Source organism: Sylvia atricapilla, chromosome W (genome assembly GCF_009819655.1).
Source record: "Sylvia atricapilla isolate bSylAtr1 chromosome W, bSylAtr1.pri, whole genome shotgun sequence".
Classification (NCBI taxonomy): Eukaryota; Metazoa; Chordata; class Aves; order Passeriformes; family Sylviidae; genus Sylvia; species Sylvia atricapilla.
In genome coordinates, this window is record NC_089173.1 from 2,719,767 (window position 1) to 2,734,052 (window position 14,286).

General features: G+C 42.4%; 1 long non-coding RNA gene across 1 annotated transcript in view; it reads left to right on the forward strand.

The window, feature by feature from the left end:
• The window catches only part of LOC136373345 (uncharacterized), a 253,545-nt gene that overhangs the window by 194,585 nt on the left and 44,674 nt on the right, over positions 1-14,286 (forward strand). The window lies entirely within an intron of this gene.

Here is a 14,286-nt window from a genome sequence, read left to right on the forward strand (position 1 = left end):
GGGGGGGGGCGGGAAGGTGTTTCAATGTCTCGTTTTTTTTTTTCTTTTTCTCTTTTTCTTTAATGTATATTAATAAAATCTGTTTTTACTTTTAAGTTGTGCCTGTTTTGCCTTTTTCTCCCAAAGTCCTGTCTCCCAGTTGATAAACAAAATTTTGCAAATGTGAAACCATGACATACGTGGTACATTGGCCCGGAAACCAAATTGAAACCACAACACTCCCTCGGACCAGAGGTTCCAGCAGCCAAGCCAAGGACATGGCCGCCGTGGCCCCTGGCGCAGGGCCAGCACTGCTGATCTGCAATCCCCATCGCAGGAGCTGGGGGACAGAGAGGACACTGCCAACCTCTCCCACAGGCAGGGCCCTCCCCTGAGGCTTGGTCAGGCCTGGCCCCAGGGGGCCCAACCCGAACTTCTGACTTACAAGGTGATGTTAGCTCCTTGGCAGCCGGAAAAGGAAAGGGCTGAGTCACTTGGGATTTTTGATTTAAGACTGGATTTCCAGAGGTGTAGAAATCACTCTTATTCGTCAGTCAAGCTGTCAATCCATGCTAGAACTTCCTTAGGAAAAAAAACTTTTCACATTCATGCTAAACCACCACCATCTTTCTCTTCCAGGGCTGACAGAGGCACAAGCGGCCCTATGCTGACTTCTCTGCTTCGGGATCTGGGCCCTGGACTTTGGGCTCTGAGCCCTGAAATTTGGGATCTGAGCCCCAAGATTCAACAGATATGAAATTTCAGAGCTCGGATCCCAAATTCTGGGGCCCAGACCCAAACTCCACAGACCAAATCCCAAATTTTGATGCTCAGATCCTGAATTCTGGGCTCAGATCCCAAATTTCAGGGCTCAGAGTCTAAATTCTGGGTTCAGAGTATGAATTTCAGAGCTCAGATCCTGATATTTTTGGGCTCAGATCCTGAATCTTGGGGCTCAGACCCCAAATTTTGGGGCTCAGATCCCACATTACAGGTTCAGATCCCAAATTCTGGGCTCAGAGCCCCAATTCCAGAGGTTTGATCCCAAATTTCAAACTCAAATCCTGAATTTTGGGGTTTAGATCCCAAATTCTTGGCTCAGATCCCAAATTCCAGGGCTCAGAGCCTAAATTCTGGGCTCAGATTCCAAATTCCAGACCTTTGATCCCAAATATCAAGAACAAATCCTGAATCTTGGGGTTCAGACTCCAAATTTTGGGCTCAGATCCTTAATCTTGGGGCTCAGATCCCAAATTTTGGGGTTCAGAGCCCAAATTCCAGAGCTCAGATCGCAAATTCTGGGGCCCAGACCCAAATACAGTGGCCCAAAATCCAAATTTTGATGTTTAGATCCTGAATTCTGGGCTCAGAGCCCAATTTCCTGAGCACAGGTCCCAAATTTCAGGGCTCAGATTCCAAATTTCAGAGCTCAGAACCCAAATTTTGGGGCCCAGATGCAAAAAACATGGCTCAAATCTCAAATTTTGAGGCTCAGATCCCACATTACAGGTTCAGACCCCAAATTCTGGGCTCAGAGACCCAATTCAGAGATTTCATCCCAAATTTCAGGCTCAAATCCTGAAATTAGGGGTTCAGACCCCAGATTCTGGGCTCAGATCTCAAATTTCAGGGCTCAGAACCTAAATTCTGGGCCCAGATTTGGAATTCAAGAGCTCAGATCCAAAATTCTAGGGCCCAGAACCAAATACCTTCATGGTAGAGCTACAGAGGAACTTTAACTGACACCTTCTGTCATTCAAAAATGGTAAAGTTATCCAAAGTGAATTTAGCTATGAGGAAAATGTGTTTTACTTGAGTTTGCACTCTCTTTATGTGATTCTTAATGATTTACAAATGATTTTTATGAATGATTCTTTATACCTCCTCCTTTCCAAAGTCATGTTTGAATGCTTTTAAAACAACAGTTTTTACTCCTTTGCATGGTACAGATATTTTTGGTTTGGCATGTTTGTCTTCTTCTACAAATAACAGCCTTGAAATAATTGAAGGTATCCAGAAAAATGCATTAAGCTGACTGGGAAACTGTGGGGATATGTTTTTCTCATTTGTGACATTCAGTTAGAAACCTTTTACCACAATTCAGGGCAGAGGGGAAATGGGAATCACAAAAGCTATTTAAGAAGGCAAAGTAAATTTTATACAGTTCCTCTTATGCCCTTTCTTCTCTTTATCCCACCACAGAGAAAGGGATTCTGCAGGGGGGTTTATTCAGCAGTTCAAGGTTAGAGTAGATGCCCTATGTTCATTGAACACTCTTTCCAAGTTAATTGAAGTAGCTGTTAATAAAAAGGCAGATCAGACACTGGCTAAGTAAGGACAGAATATATATATATATATATAATAATTACTTTCTGTCCCTGGACAAAATCCAATGACCTGTTTTATGCAGTCAGACAAGAAGAGATCAGAATAGCTTAAACTTTATAACCAGCTCCTCTGAGTATCAACAGACCACTTTCATTTTAGTGGTGATAATGGGACCCTGGGGAACCTGAAACAGCCCAAAGGGGCTGAGCAAAGACCATCTTTTCTCCCTGACTCCTCTAATGCCATCCACTTGGCACTGGGGCTCAGGATCTCTGTCCTCGGTTGCCTCCCCTTTCCTCAGAAGTGACCTGGTGCAGTGTTGCCATGCACAGTGATGCACCTCTTGCAGCAGTCACTCAGATAACAAGGAGAGCAAACAGTCGCCAAGCTGTGGGTTCACCTACCTGAATCTTGGAAGGTGGCAGGGGAACCCTCAAGATGCCAACATTGCCTGGTTGTGGCTTCATGAAATCACAGAAATTCAGAGGCATAAAAAGGAGAATAAAAGGCAACAAACAAGCATTCTCTTATTGATGGCCACATTACCTATGTACACCTCCATTTAGCTTCCTGGTACTGCTGTTCTCCTTGCATCTGACGGGAGGGAGTCAACCAACATTTCCATGGAGGTCTCCAGTGAGTCATCCCTCTTGTGAAACTTGGTTGGTAGAAATATCTGCCTGTCTTATCCCCTCTTAGCCTGTAAGAACAGAAACTCTACATCTTTGGTAAGAAATAGGAAGGGATCTGAACACTCCCTACTTCAGTGTGTTCAAACACAAGCCAGCCCTTTGCAACATTCACACAGTGCATGCTGCAAATACATGCGTTAGGCTGGTGTGGTTCCAGTGGAGACAGTGGCAGAGCAGGGTACAGTGTGGGGATTTCTAAGTCCAGGCATTTCTAAAATTTGTTAAAATATTTTTATTCAGAATGTGGGGGTTCTTAAGTTTCCACTTGTGTTGTTATTGCCTGGGAGTTTTGTTTTTTTTTTTTTTTTTTTTTTTTTTTTTTTCCCAGCAACATCTTCAGTGTTGGGGACACACAAAGTCATTAGCATTCTTAAAAGACAAGGGCATTTTTGAGACACTGAAGTTGTCACTCAATGAGGAATTAATTGCATTAGGATATTTGTATGAAGGACTGGGCACCTACCCAACTCCTTCCAGAGGTCTGCATTGCAATAAGGAGAGTCAGGCAGGATCTCATCAGTCATCAGGGAAGCAGAGGGGAAGAAAGCAAATGGAGAGCTCACCTCTACATCCACCCCAAAGCACCTGCACATACCTCCCTTCCCACAAGAACCAGCATCATCAGATGGGCCAGATCCCTGATGAATGAAGGAAGAGCTTTGCTACCTTGATCCATGACAGAGTAACTCAGATTAGAGAGGAGTCGTCAATGAGCAACAAGGCTTAGCAGGGAGAAACTGAAGGAATTTGCCTTCAGAGCTGGCTTTGTGCCATAGTTCACCAGCATCTCAAAAGCCATATGAAACAGCCCAAGCTTAACCTGGGCATAAAGCTGCTCTGTGGTCCTCCAGAAACTGCTCTCACGTGCCCCCATTTTCCTGGGAGCATGTTTAACCCCCCAGCTGCCACAGCATTCACACTTAAAGGCTCCTGAAAGGCTGTGAAAAAGCAGAACCGGGGAAGTCAGCTGGAAAACGGGATGAAATGCCTCAAGGCCAAGAGGCATTAAGTACCTTCGTGGTGTCTGGGCATCTCACAGGTGGCCCAGGACAAAGGCAGGCATTGATGCCATCCTTACCAGCTCACTTGAGCAGTCTTAGCTGAGATCTTCGAGCCAAACTGCACATAAACCCCTCAACCAAAATTCACCAAATTCATCAACTCCAACTCCAAACCCTCTCTGCTCCCAGTGCAGCCTTTTCTACACTTGCATCCACTGCACAGAGCATGTCCCTCGCCAAGAACAAGTAAAGACAGAGCCAGAGTTTGTTCTCTTCCTCTCTTGGGAAGGTAACAATCAAAGTACAGCTCCAGATTGGCATTTTGCAACCCTAACTTTTGCAAAACAGTAAATCTTACCAGCCAACTTAAAAAGTCTCCAACTGGTTTCATTGCCTGGAGCTACTCTGCTAGAATAGCTGTCCTGGCAACATCACCATCCTCTGCCCTTCAACTCTCCAGTACTTTAGATGCTGAACTTTGCAGAGCCAAAGTTGGGAGCACGCAGTGGTGTCACTCGATAGCCCTTCTTCATGCTAATTTTAGGTGGTGGAACTTTTCATGCTTTTAAAAAGTCCCTTTATTTATTTTTGAGAAAACTCTTGTACTTAGTGGCTACCATAAACACTTTTCCATCTGATGTTTTGAACTTACCTACAGGGCTCTAGAAGTCACAAGCAACCAGCATCTGACATGATGGCAAAGGAACAATCACCTGTTAATTTTGTAAACCGGACTGAGTAACATGATGCTCTCAACGTACAAGTGATTTCAGATGGAAATAAATTGCACATCAGTAAGTAATGCATTTCTTTTGAGGTTTTTTTTTTTTTTCAGTTAATATTGATTTCTGATGTTTGTGGTAGACTGTTCCTCCATCACTCATTTGTTTGCTCTGGGACATGTCCTTGCTGCATCTGCTTCAGACAACTAAGGCACAATCCCTGTGGGATTCAGCAGATCCTGCTTGCACACCCTAGATCCAGGCTAGGTCTCTCTCCAAAGATAACAGATGAGATTTGGCCATTCAAGATCTGGGCTGGGTCTCACCCTCACACCATTTACACCTAAATGGATGAGACAGGTTGACAGTGAGGATGATGACTGAGCAGCAGGATGGGAGTCAGGACCAATGCCTGGAGCTGCTGTTTTGTGTCCTCAGAGGAGGTGAGCAAGGCAGGAGACCAGTCAAGGTGCTCACAGTAACCACTCACAGCCACTCCACAACCTTGGGGAAGACCCACCTACCCAACCAAGCACCTCATTGAATAATTACACTTGCAATTTGCTGCTTTCATGCCTTAAAGTGCTCACTTGTATAAATCCCAATGGTATCTCCCTCTTACTTTTTCTCAACCATTCTTCCCATCATTCTCACAAGTCCCAAGCCCATGACACGTTTTTTTCTATTTATTTAATGCCTGTCATTAGCATTGCTAACCCACTGTTTCTGCGACTTATCAGGAAGAGATGAAGCACCTTTCTGAAAATTTGTGATCTAAATCAAATCATTCCACTGCAGCTAAAACCCTCAGGGGACTCAGAGCAAAATCCCCGGGAAATCACTTGTCTCAACATCAGGATCCTTGCAATGGTTCCATTTCTAAAGTAAATCCTTGTCCCAACTGCACTTTTGTCAATGTGAAATACATTTTTTCTCTTAACCTGCCTATATACAGATATATAGATGTGTGTGTGTGTATATATATGTGTATATATATAATGCAGCGTCAGGGATAGTGTCTTGAGCTGGAAAGGAGTTACCAACAGACCAACCTCAGAACCTTGTTCAGCAGCATATTAGCTGCCACCTCAGTATTTATAGCCACCCTGCTCTTTGAGCTTGTTTATTTTCCTTCCCAAAGATGATAGTGGCAGGAGGCAAAGCTCTGACATTTAGGCTTAGGTGTCCCCGAGGCTGACCTTTCCTTCCAAGAGCAGAAGCTGCAGACACATTTCAAGGAACAAAGTAATTTGGAAACTCCAAGCTCTTGTGTCCATTACCAAACCAGAGGCCCAGTGCAGAGCTGTGAGCAAGGGTTGAGCAGAGATCTCTTAATTAGCATGCACACATATACATTAGGATGGATGTGAAAATGAGCCTGTTATTATTTTATACCTGGAAAGGGTACCAGATGAAGTCCAACCCCCAGTCTCAAGGCAGAACAAGTGCTACATAAAGACATAACATTCAAAACAGGCTTGAGTTTTCCATTAAAGTTTCCCCCAAGTTTAAATAATGCTGTTTTCTGTCATTGCAATAGTCATAGACAATGCTTTTCAACCCCATCTTGTATACATTCACACAGAATTCATCTGTTCAACCCTTTTGGGAAAAAAGCAGCCCTGAAGCCTGACACAGAAAGTCAAGCAGCACATTTCAGTGTCACTGGAGCCCCCACAGATTTATTTCAGAGCCAATGCTGCCAAAATTATGAACCCCTTCTGCATGATCTAGGCAAGATGTGTAAAGAAGAAATTGTAGTGAAGTCACACCTCAAGGTATGCCCTCAGTTCAGAGCACTGAGAGCCCACATGGGGGTTCCCAGTCCCTCTTTTTTGGGCAATTCCAAGGGGATGGTAATTTGGGAAGCATGGCAGCACAGGGGATGCAGGCAGCCAGCAGATACAGGGACCAGGAAAGCATCACTTCTCCACCAGGCTTTGAGGGTAAGACTAATCCTGCAAGTCTCACTCAGTGTGACAGTTTGTCCTTGTTATGTTCAAAATGCAGCAGTCTCAGGAGAAGACAGAGCTAAGGTCTCATGGCAAAAGCCTCTGAGATGCCAGTGCTGCAAAAATCACAATTCTGTGACAAATGAAGAAAGGAAAGATAGGAAGCAGTCAGCTACTAACACACCAGACCAGTAACTGCTGCAGAGTGGCACTAGCCTGCTCTCCTTCACTCACAAAATCAGCCACAGTTTCCTGATGAGGGAAGAGATGAGGCTCCATGCCCTCATCCCCTCCTAGCACTGCCCGAAATGCACATTTAGCACATCTGGGCTGCAGTATCCCTTTTTTTCTTTTGGGGGAGGTAGGGGAAGGTTTCACCATTCTGGTAACCCCACTGCCAGTCCCATCACACCATGTGCACACCATGTTACTTTGGGAGGAAAAACAGCACATGGACAAGGTAATTCAGCTATGGAAACATTTCCCCTGGCAGAGATAAGTACCTCATAAAGAGCTGCACACATTTGCTCCCAGCCAGTTCTCTCCCTGGTTCCTGACCACCACTAGAGAGCTCTGGTCTCCCATAACCTGCTCACTTCTCTGCTGTCACCACAACCTGAATTACAGCAGTTGTTTATTGAAACCACATCTAGGTCCCTGTGGGCTTTAAGTGGAGAAAATACACTCTGCAAATTAACCCTCCTTAGAGAAGGAATCTCACACAAACAGCCTCTGGGACCTTCTCTGCCCTCTCCAAACTGGCAGGGCACAGGAAGAGTAACTGGAGAAGTTTTCAGCCATCATTTCCACCAGCCAGCTACAGAACTGTGTTGAAAAACTGGTGCAAGCAGTGTGCACACATGCAAAGTAGTGTTATTTTCACCTCAAGCCAGAACATCTCAATGCACCACACTGCTACTGCTCCAGCCTCAGTTGAAAATTCAAGCACAGCAGAGGAAGGGTTGAAGGGAGGAAAATGGGGCCATGCTGCTCAGTGCTTTAAAGAACACAGGACTCCTTGAATTCCTACCTCCCAGAACTGAAGCAGAGGATGGAGAGAACAAGGGTACTGTGGTAAATGTAATGGATAAATTCGTGTATCAAAGATTTGGTCTATTAAAAGCTGCTCCACGGCATCTCCGAGATTCCAAGACCTGTGGTGCAAGCTGTGAAACCACAACATTTGCAACAGAAATGACATAGCCGGACTGGAGATGGCCCATTCATCAAGGATGGGCCTCCACTTCACAGCTGCTTGACATCTGATATCAATCTTGATAGGGGATCCGGAGGATGATCAAATCAGCACCCCAAAGACGAGATCCAGGAAGACTATCAACGTCTTTTCATACTTACGGGAACCCCTTTCAAGACCTCGCTTGGAAATAAAGAGATACATGAATATTTGGACTTTCAATGGACTTAGCCTCAGGGCGAATAAACTGTACAAAAACTGTACACCGAGACCCAGTGGTGTGTGGTTGAGTTTGGATGGTACTGTTGTTACTGTCACTCTGCCCACCCAGCATTCGATCGATGTTGTCCAATTTTATTGTGGCTTTTTAATTGTTGTTTTTTTTTTTTAATTTGCTTAATAAATTCTGTTATTTTGAATTGGCTTCTTATAATTTATAACAGTACCAATCAGCAGAAGGATAAGAGCCATAAGTTATATTGGAATTATCTCCTTCCTAACTTACACTTTCCTAAAGTGTTAGGATAGCAGAAAGTCTTCATTTTGTCTCCACACCATTAAAGTTTTATTACTTGGAAGGTCACTCCCATAAAAAGGTTTTTCCATAAAAAGGTGGATGGTTCCAGATAGAGCCATCACCTCATTAGTGTGCTGAGTTCCAGTGCAGACAGCTATACTGACCTTATAGAAGATGGTTTAGCAGGATACAGAGGAATTTCTTTTTCCTTTTTTTTTTATAGCTGACATCACCAGTGATTTTGGTTAAAGCCTGTGATGTTGCTCAGGTCTGTTACCTGGGGAGCTAAGCTCTGTGCTTCTCCTAGCTGATCACACTCCCTAGGAAGTCTTTGCAGGCTGCTCCATTGCCCACCCATACACTACTCCTTCCCCTTTTAGAGGCAATTACTCCCAGTGAAAAATGCAGCAAGAAACCATGGATCTAAATGGGGCAGGCACACAGAAAGCCCCTTTCCTGCATATGTCAAGTTCCTTTTCTTCTTGTCACTCAGGCTGATGCTGCTTCTCCTCTACCTCACATTCAAGCAGGGAGTTTCAAGGTCTTGGAAAACAGCTTTGCTGCAGATTGCTACATGAACAAAATTCTCAGAGTTGCCATCATTACAACATCATCTTCAAATTTTATTAAATGCTTACCAAAAAAGAAAAAAAAAAATATTCAGGGGGCGGAAAGTTTTAAGCAGAAAGCACACTGATGCAGGAGGAGAAACAAGCTGCCCTGCCTCCAGGAGGGTAGAAACAAGTTGCAAAATTATGTTGACATGGGAAGAAGGTAGGAATGAGACTAAAGAGGGGCTGAGGAAAATGTTAACACCATGAAGTATGAAGACATGGAAGAGTTCAGAAACAACCCTAGAAGCTGATTTGCAGACATCAGGCCCAAGGCCAGAAATGCCACTCTTGAGGGACTCAGTTTCAAGTTCACAGCAAGCCTTGGTCTCCACAAAAAATTCTCCAGGATGCCATTTCACCAAGACAGCTTCCAGCAGCAGCCATTTCCCAGATATGCTGCTCACCTTCAGGAACATAGCTCTCAGGTTATCAAGGTGCCACCACATCTAACTTTTCGAAGTGTTTCAGTCACTGGCACTGGAGCCCACAGGTTAGAGAATAAGCAAATCACTTTCCCAGAGAAGGGAGATAACACCAGTGGTCAGCACTCCTCACCTAGGAAAGGAGATCTCCAATCCATCTTAGACAGGCAGAGGAAGGCAGCAGCTGTTTGAAACAAAGCTGCTATTGCCCTGCTGAGACAGAAAAGTGTCAGGAACATTTTGGCATACATTTGGGGTACATAACCGTGATTAAAGAATGATCTGGGAACTAAAAAACCCACGACTAAGTAGAATGCAATTTTATGTATGCAGAGACCAGTAGATGGAAGTCCCTCAAAGCAGATGATGCAGAGGGACAGAGGCTGCATCATAAACAGAGGAAGACTACCCACAGCTGGTACCAACAGAGTGACAAGTGATCCTTGCACTCTCATCACACTCTCCTTGCAGTCTTTTTACACTCAGGACCTGCCCACTGCCCTCCTTTCAAACACCAATTCTTCACCGGATTTCTGTTTAGTTCCCTTCTCTGCCACCACCCAGCCACCAAGGGCCACAAAACCAGAAATTCTTAATCACATAACAAAGCCTTGCCTACTCAGCAGGGCAGCAGATCCCTCTCTTCCAACACTTAAGGAGAGGGAATAGAGCCTCTCATCTCCATAGCAGAGACAGAAAAAAAAAAAAAAAAAAAAAAAAAAAAAAAAAAAAAAAGCCAGTCACATAGAAAGTTAAAACAGGGATGAGTTTGTCAACTGATCTAGCTCCTTTCATCCATCTGGAGGCAGTGTGGGGTATTGCTCAAACCCCAAGAGGAGTCAGGCTGTACTCAAAGCAGACTGACAGCAGTAAGGAGAAGAGAAACATCCTTCAATTATCTTCTGTGGAGCAGAGGAAATAGTGGCATGGAGGGTTGCATTGAGTCAGGACCAAGCTCAGCTGCAAGACAAAACCCCACAATGTTATGGATATCATTTGGCCTCTCATGAGCAATACCCTGGGCTATACAGAAATTGTATCCTCTCTAGCAGTTACAGGTGGGTTTCTCCCACCCATTTTCACAAAGCCCTGTGAATCAGCCCACCCATAAGGCTTCAGCACAAGTTCTGGGAATGTCCATGCTCATGGCAGAGGAGATGCTGAGGGCTGCACACCCAGTAGAGGTCATGGCTGTACTCCTGCCATGCTGTCTCCCACCCCAAGAAGGAGACTCACAGGCTTCCTCCCAAGCCCAAGAAAGCCACTAAAGCAGAGAGTGTCCTCACAGCCTCGGCTCTGTCTGGGGCCATCTGCAGCAGTGTTGGGTTCCTGCAGCTCTCCATCTGCTCCACACATGAAGCTGGTGCAGCCAAGGGACTCCAGCATACAAATGACTTTTCCATCACTTGACAAATGACTCCTGCATGCTGACACTCTCCCCACTGTGAAAAACGAGATTCACTTTTTACGTAGATTTTAAGAAATAGGTTTAATAGAAAATAAGACAATTAGGAGATAAGGAAAAAGCAAAGCACGGTCGGTCGGGTGACTTGGCATGTAGCCAAGTTCACAAACTGCTATTTCATAGGCTTTCTTTAAATACCTTTTCTATTATATCAATCTGTTGAATACTCATATTTTTCCATGAACTAGTTTCCATATTCCAGGGACTGTTTTGCATGGCCCCTCCTTGGGTCCGCCTTTTTAGAGCATGCGTGTTTCTTGGCTGTGTCTTCATTATCACCTCCAGATTGGGCCTTGGTCCATGCTTCCTTCGGATGGTAGATGTTGATAGTTGGTGTATCAATAGCAGAGTCTTCTTTACATGTTCACTGGATGTTATCCCGGCCAAACAGACAGTTTAAGCATACTATATCACTACTACCACTATGCTTAATTTTCTTTACTAACAGCAGAAATAAAAACTTATATCCTTACCACAAAGTTATTAATCATATAGCACACATCTTGCGAAAAGCCAATTTTATAATAGGCATTTATAACAAATTCCTCCCTCTTTCTTTTTAACAATCATTTGGCTTGAGCCATTCTCTTTGTTTTCTAGCCTTCATTATTTGCTTATTTTTCCACTGATAAAAAAGGTTTTCTATATTATCTATTTAGATGCAGTTATTTTAGGATCTGTTGACATTGCCAATATTTGCTTATTTTGGACTACACCAATGATTAGCAAATAGATACTTAATTTCTAAAAATTTTAGTATTGGTCCCAATTCTACACATATGTAAGAATGTAATTTGGATGGGTTATAACAGTGAATGTTGATATGGGTATTAGAAAAAAAAAACTTCAGTTTATAGTCTTTGGTAGCACTTATATTATGATTTTGCTATGATCTTTGAAAGATAAAAGAGTGAGTGACAGAAATAGAGTTCCAGTTCCTTGACTTATATCCCCACCTGACCAGGCCTATGGGGGTGCATCCCACAGCCTATGTATGATTCTTCTCGGTGGCGAAATACAGCGGTCTTGACTGGAGTTTGCTCTCTTATTTTTTTGTCACACTTGGTGTCCTGAGTTGTAGTTTAGGATGTATTCTATCACCATCTTCAGTTAATGGCCCATCAATGCCTTCTGCATGACTCAGAGATAACTCCCTCTGGCAGTTATCTCTCTTTAATGGGCCATTAAGGCTCTCTTCCATGACTCATCATCCCATTGTGAGATGCTCCGCCCATGGGGAAGAGCCAAGCATTCTCACCTGGATATAAGCTGGGATTTGGGACAGTAGAAGTAGCCGTCACCCACTGGATTCCCAGAGGACCGGAGCTACCAGACCTTTCTACAAGATTTCTGTTTCAGGAAGACCACCTCGTCTGGACTGTTTCCATCACCCTGATCAGGTTGTATTCTGACTCTGTCACTGGTTTTTCTTTTTGTATTTATTTTATTTTATTTTATTCTATTTTATTTTCCTTTTCTTCTCATTAAATTTTATTTCTGACTTAGAGCCTCTCACTTGGTTTGTTTTCAAAACCACAACACTTGGTTTGCTCAATTTTAGGCAAATAGTTTTTGATACGTTTTAACTGAAGTTGTTTTATGCTTCTTAAGCATCTCCCATTCAACAGACACTAGTAATCCCCATTCATTAGGATATATGTATATATGCATCACTAAAAGGCAGTAAAGTTCCTTAATCCTAAAGGTTTGTTGCAAAGCTCTTTTAGAATTGACAATTACTCGTGTTGGTTAGACTGTACTTTGAGTAAAACTAAAACAACTGCATCTTCAATATATTGTGACTCTTTTGTATGATCATTTTATTGAAATTAGGGTGTCATTTTCTTTTTTAGGGAACCACCTTTGATACCATTTAATTTTTGAAAGCCTCCACCTTTTTTAATTGCAATTAGGATCGAGGAATAGGTTAGAAGGAAACTTAAGGAGAAAAATTTAGTCAATAACAAAAATAACTTAAACTACAGAGTGTAAAAAAAAAAAAATTTTTACCCCTTCTTTCTTTTCTATTAAGGTATTTATGGACTATTTTTAATTTGTTGACTTAATAAATATTTTGATCTTAGAGCATTATCAAATTCAAGGTTTTTGGTGGGCAGATCCTCTGCGCAGCCTGTTTTTAGAGTAGAAAGACAATGAGTTTTTGCTATTCCAGAAGATTTCTCTTACTATTTTAGGAGTACTTAGAAAGATACATACACTATAGGATTTGTTTCTATTTAAGGCCAAAGACACTCACCCGATTTGTCATGCATTGATTTAAGAGATCAGGTACCTTTTAGAAACTCTGATGAGAACCCCCTTTGATGGGAATTAACACTATCAGTTTTGTGAGACAGGTCTCATCTGCAAAAAAAAGCTGGAAAACTAAGTAAAACCCCCAAAATAGTTTCTGCAAAATTTACAATAATTTAGTGTCACTTAGCATCACCAAACAGGGAAAGAAAAGAAATTACTAAAAAAATTTTGCATATACCACAATAGTATTATAAAGCAGCAAGTATCTTGTTATTCATAGTATCTTTTCTCATACTCTATCCTAAGAGAAATCTGACATCTTATATTAAAAAGAAAAACAGAACACCTCCAAAAGTCTTTTAACAAACTTACAATGAACTCCCCCAAAGAACCCATCTCAACCACTATCTACATCTCAACCTCCAATGTAAGAGGTGGATGACAAAGTTTTCCATTTTATAAAGTTATATGATTAGTACCTTAAATTATTTTTGACATACCCACTTAGAAGAGCAAATCTTTGTATCTCTTCTTGTGACTTTCAAATAGCGGAAGAAAAATTGCTCTTGAGAATTTCTTTCTACTATTATCCTGACAGTATTAGACTTCTATCAGTGATTAACTGTACCTTTTTGTGGGGACAACACTGCCAGCATAACTGAAGAATGTCCCTTCTTGGTTACAAATGTTTGCATGTCTGTGTGTGTATACAAAAGAATCACAGCTACTGTATTAACTCTGACACAGTACAAGTTTAGTTGAAAACTCTTTCCTTAATTACCACACTGCTGGGTAGTAATTCACACTTATGTTCTGTGAACACCAACATGTCCTCTTGGTATTTTGCCTAGGTGCTTCTCCTTGCCCTCCTTCTTTAGGCTATATTCAGTTAGTGCACTAGTAGCACCGATTGATGAGTAATAAAAGAATCTAAGTTAGTATGAAAGAGCTACTTTAAATACACAAAACAATTAGGGAAAATAAAAGAGGCAAAAGCATATTGTCTGTTTTGTAAGGTATAAAACCTAAAATAAATTAGCCAAAATGCCAAGAATATGGAGTCAGTCTTCTTCTTGTGATTTTGATGTACTTGCAACATTACACAGTGGGGTGACATAAACACTTTCAAAACAATACTACATG